The following is a 6,380-nucleotide window of genomic DNA, read 5'->3' on the forward strand; positions in this document are numbered from 1 at the left end:
CTTATCAATTGGAAAACTTCAGATATTTGACCAGGAGCATTTACAAAGTTCGAACATTACAAATCATTTAGCTTCAGTAGATTATCATTGGACACTAGTATTTTTACGAAAACATTATACAACTTCAAGGTGGAAAACTCGGCGTGTATAGCTGGTGAATAACGAAGAACAAAGCTAGCTAGCTCCCCGTTAAGCGAATCGTACCTACATCAACTCGTAATTAACTCGCTCATCGTGAACCCTCGATAAGACATCAAGTAAGTTCTAGACTAGAAAGAAGACTTTATATTGCTTATAAGTTTGTAAAATTTTTGTATATAAATTATTGTGTATTATAACTATTTGTAATAACTGTTATTGTAAATTGTATTGTTGTTTGTATATTAAAACATATTTGTGTTAAAAAAGAAAACTGTGTGTATAAATCTTGTTGGAAAATATCATAAACTGGCTATATATCGGCTTTTACTTAACTGCTAAATCCAAAGTACAATTTAACTACTAAATTCAAAGTATCAGTTAACTCAGTTTCAGACCATTCGAAATTGTAATACGTAACAATGATTAAAAAATTCCCATTCTATACACGATTTAGTTATAACCTTTCCAATTGCAAAACGAATCCCCACCTGTAAAATACGATGTTGTCTCTGCAGAATACCAATAGTCTATTATGAGATTTTTGCAGAATATCAATAGGTTCGGGTAAATTAAATTGATTGGTCTAATAATGTCCAATAAACAACCCCTTATTCTAGAAAATGAAAGAACATATCATACACTGGGGGTGGGGGAAACTGAGCAACAAATGCAAATTATCATTATTTATATCATTATTTAGGACAAAGGAATTGTTTCGCACTATATATTATTGGTCAAACTAACCACCTTTTAGTAGAACAAACTAAACCTGAATAGAATACATTTTTCCAGACCTTGGTATACAGGACCACAAGTTCATAATAGTCTTAGTCTTAAGAAACACACCACGAGAAAAATAAACAAATTTAACAGGAAGCTTTACAGATACAATTTGTTGTATTGTAAAATTGCTTTAGCACTGTAAACAAAAAACATATGTGTAAATATGATGCGTAAACTATACGACAAAAATCTGTATATGATTTCTCCACAGTTTATTGCTAAGCTGAGTTGAGTTGAGTTCTAGATGACGATTCCAGGAGCTGTACCGATAGGCCTCATATGGTGGCCAGCTGCCCTGCAAGGGGTTGAAGAGAGTTCCTTTACTTAGGTCACCAGTGACCTTCTGGTTGTATACTTTCATACTGATTACTCATCTTATGCTTTTCATAGCAACACCAAATGGTACTTTGTTTTCCAGCAGTCCCAATCCCTCTGAATATAGATGAAAACTTTACATTATGGATTGACGATGGGGAAAACGAAGTTTAATAATAAAGATGAAGACGGTTGACAAAACACAAAACATTTTATTTACAAAGTTCGAACGTTTTGAAATACAATCATTCCATCTTCAAAGAAATCTGAAAATATTATTACAAAGGTATTTATTAACCCCAACTATAGTATCATTAATCACTAGTTTACTTAATTATTAAATAAAGTGGTAAACGGAAGGATAAAAGAACAACAACAACAACAAAAAGGTTATAAATTATATTGGGAAACAGTTGAGTTTTAAGTGTGTAAATTTTGAATAGTTTTTGTTTCAAGATGTTTGTAAGTCGTTAAGAGTAGGGCGATCTTTAGCTATGAGTAAACTTTCTTTAGTGTAGAGGTGAAGGTCTGGATATTCTGTGGTAGTGACAGAGAAATCATTAAATGAAATATTGTGACCTGTGATTGCAACATGTGATTGAATGGGTGAGTGGCTGGATTTAAGTAATGGACGGTTGGTTCTGTTAGATACTTATAAATGTTAACAGACTAGTTTTGTTTTGCCAACGTACGTAACCTTACAGTCACTACACGTATATTTATACACGAGCCATGAGCGTAGAAGTTTAGGTATTTGATTTTTATATCGAAATAAGTGTTCAATGCAAAGGCTAGGTCTGTATATTAGATTGAGCTGAATTTGAGGATATAGGTTTTTTATTAAATAGGATATTTTTTTTAATTTGTAGGGATAGAACATAACTAAATTAGTAGATTGGGAATAAAACGTAATCACTCATGTCACTGTTAAACAGAATTTTTTTATCTTTGCTCGAATTACTCTATTTTATACGGATAAATTACATTTCTGCACAAAAACATGTTAAATAATAGCGATCCGACTGATTTTCTAACAAAAATTAAACGCAATTTCCTAAACAACAAATTTCAAGCACCAGTCAATGTACACGCTGTCCCCAAATGTCCTCTCATTATCTGCGTTCCTTTATATGGGTTCATAATCCTTACAAATTAAAAATCAACTCTCCTCTATAATAAAAACATTCTACCCTCAAATTCAGTTCAGACTAATATACAGATCTAGCCTCCGAATTAAACACTTATTTCCATAGATCAAATACCTAAACTTCTACGTTCATGGTTCGTGTATAAACAGACATACGTGTAGTGACTGTAAGGTCACGTACATTGGTAAAACAAAAATTTATTTCAAAACATTTAGGAGTATCTAACAGAATCGACCGTCCATTACTTAAACCCAGCCACTCATCCATTCATTCACATGTTGAAATTACAGGGCACAATATTTCATTTAACGATTTTTTTATCATTACTACAGAATCTCCAGACCTTGACCTCTACACTAAAGAAAGTTTACTCACAGCTAAAGACCGCCCTACTCTTAAAGACTTACAAAGCTCTTTAAACAAAAAACTCTTCTAAATTTATACACATTCAAACTCAACTGTTTCCCAATATTATATATAAGCTTTTCTTTTGTTGTTGTTGTTCTTTTATCCTTCCTGTTACCACTTTACTCAATAACTAAGTAAACTAGTGATTAATGATATATAGTTGTGGTTAATAAGTACCTTTGTAACACAATTTTCAGATTTCTCTGAAGATGGAATATGTTCGAACCCTGTAAATAATATGTTTTGCGTTTTGTCAACAGTCTTTATCTTTATTATACGACTTTACATGGCTACCGGTTTTGCTTTACTAGTGCAAGTGCAGAGGAGGTCGATATCTGGCAGTAGAGACGCGCCTGATTTGATATATGGGTTTTTCTTATTAGCTTGCCAGTTTTCTCATTTATATTTACTCCTACATGTCCTGACGTATACATCCAGGTGATAGTCTTACCACGTAGTTACTTTGTTTACTACCATCTATCAAGGGACCAACTGTTCTAAATTATACCCGCGAGTCAGACGCGAATACCTTGCTAGTAACACTGTCCCTTTGCAGTTCATTCCTTTTAGGAATCTAGGGGAGAGCTTGCTTTATAGCTTTCAGCTCCATCTCCGTAGCACTTGTGGGAAGATTGAATGCTCCAATAGCCGTATGCAGAAGGTTGTTGCTCCGCGAAATGATGAATACACAGCCAACTCTCTCATTATCTGTGTTATAGGAAATAACCATGTCTATAATAACAGGTGACTATCCAGTATTGTCTTTAAATAGATGTTGACAAGTTTTTTCTGCTTCACCCTCTACCAAATCTCTACATTTTCTGTCTTGGTTGATTTCCACAGATCCCAGTAGCACCAGATGTTCATTCCATATGAAGTTCCTGAGATCGGGTGGCACTCAATTAAGCACCTGTCCACCCATGCCTGTTTCCTAAGGCACCTATTAGACAGTTCCTTGCTTGGTTGATGTATGACTGGTCGTTGTGGAGCTGGAATTATCCACCCGAAAAAGCAGTAGTTCAACTGTGGAATGCGTGATATTTACACTTTAAAGCCCCAGTAAAAACTTTTCCTTGTAAGCACTGTTGGTTCTATGCTGCTGATGCTTGGTGAATTAATATAGCCTGCCTTTACAGTCCAACCAGACGATTGGTCCTAACCTTAGTTGATGAAATTCTGATATACAGAGAGGGTTTAGCAAAGCCGATATTGAAAGCAAGATGCAACCATTTCTTATCAGGGTGAACAAATGGTGCGATAACACATGAATGGTAATCAATCCTGCCAAAGCCACAGCCATGTTTTCACATTCAACAACAGACATGCTCATTGGACAAACCATCGCTATTCTTTGTGAGCACTGCCATCCCTCTGGAAGAAACACTAAAGTACTTGGGATAACCTTTAACTCATTTTGACCAATTACAATAACAGCATAATAACTAGAACAACCAAAGGAATAAATGCACCAAAAGTTGAAAAAACAGCAACAACAACAACAGAGCTGAAGAACATCACCTGCTTTACTAACATCTTATCCACTACATCCAAAGTTATGTATTACTAGCCATGATCAGCATGAGTGCTACCTAACTAGGAAATATTTAAAAAAATACAAAATATTTCTTTAAGACTGGTCACAACATGTAATTCAGACACCCGGAATAGATGTTCAAGAAGACTGGCAAGAGTGGTGATCCTTGAGGCAGAACAGATCTAGTCTGATTTCCATGTTCCATACTTCATGATGCATCCTCTGGTAGTTAGGGAAGCTATAACCCGTCTTCTACATATTACACTAATGTCTATGTTGAGCATTTGGACAGCACGAATGAACAGCTGAATCATATTGTAGGCATCTTCCATATCTAAAGCTACTGACAAGGTATACTGACCAGCTACAAAGCCTTTCCCGATATCAAATGTAAACTTAGCAGCATTAATTCAAGTTTTTATTCCCCAGTGATAACCACGTAATGAAGAGGTCAGCAGTTTCCTTTTGCTGTTTTGATTGGATGACTTCACAAAGTGCCATCTATGCGGTGTCAAGCGCATGAATCGAAACCAGAAGTTTAGTGCGAAACAGGGAGAAACAGTTTTCGAAACTTTTCCTTTTTTAATGAAGTTAAAAGCGTATGATTTTAAACATGCTAAACTGAAAACTTTTCATTCAATTATTGACGGACAATATTAAAATATATTGATTTAAGAAAAATATGGTTTTCAGAAATTGCGACGTTTCGCAAAAAACTGTGTTAGAGATTTTAATAGACTTCATAGGTTTGAAGTTTAAAAATTATTTCTTAGGTTTTGCTTATGTATTATCATGTAGATTTACATTATATACGTCCCCCAGTAGCACAGCGGTATGTCTGCGGACTTACAACGCTAGAATCCGGGTTTCGATACCCGTGGTGGGCAGAGCACAGGTAGCCCTTTGTGTAGCTTTGTGCTTAATTACAAACAAACATTATATACTTGTTTACATAGCTATAAATGAATAAACAGGTGTATCATGTACAAAAGCGTTTTACGAAGTGAGCAGGATCTAGTTTAAACATGTTATAAACTGGTCAATTAATCAAACTATGTTGATAAGTAATATCCATCTAGTTTAGAATATGGATTTGAAGGTTGACAGTGCTATACATGGATACATATAAAAAGTATATGGAATATTACAGAAAAGGCTGAATTTTTGTTTTACAGCTCCTCAGAAATTAAAAAAATATTTGTTCAAATTTTACAGGATTGTATTTATTAAAAACAGAATACATCTACTGTCGTATGCACAAAAAATGTAAGGCAAAATATGCTTAAATATAATATAAAATAATACGTTTTGTGTAGACTTTAACATAAAATGAACATGCACAATATATACACAATAAAACTGTGTTAGACAAAGTTTAAATCTATAAGGCATTGATCTACCTTGTCACACTTTTCGACGTTGAATTATTATTATGTTAAAAACTAGAAGAGTTTAAGAGTATACACTACGGCTAGACTTGGTAAACTGGTGAGTCAATATTCGTGGAATGTGTCACCTTTGACTAACATTACATGGTTATTCTGTTGTCTGTGATTATGCTTTTCTATTTTGTGAGTAAAGTGAAACAGCTTAAATATGCTAAATCATAATAATTTACGGAAAATACTAGAGTTATATATGTTATTTAATAAAAAAAATCATCTTAAGCACGAAAAAAAAAAAGTACGGTCAAAAAAGGATTGATTGTGCGACTTAAAGGAATGAAATAGAAATTGATGGTCAAACTGCAAGCTAAACTTATAGGATGGATAAAAATGTTATATCAAACATTCATTCATTAGTTAGCTAGGCCGTGTATTTTGTTTTACTCACTACCATGCCCCAAGTGTAGCTACCAGTTTCGCTGTCTATTTTGATTTCATTTCTTTAAGACGCACGCCAAATCCTTTTTCGGCCGCACCTATTTTTCACCCCTTTTTTTTTTATTAGATATCATGACTTTTTGTCAATAAACACCAAAAAATCACAGCAAGTAAGAAAGTGACACTCGTTAGTAACCAACATTAGCTTTAGGATTGCAACCCTATTAT

Source organism: Limulus polyphemus, unplaced genomic scaffold (assembly GCF_000517525.1).
Source record: "Limulus polyphemus unplaced genomic scaffold, Limulus_polyphemus-2.1.2 Scaffold138, whole genome shotgun sequence".
NCBI classification, from domain to species: Eukaryota; Metazoa; Arthropoda; class Merostomata; order Xiphosura; family Limulidae; genus Limulus; species Limulus polyphemus.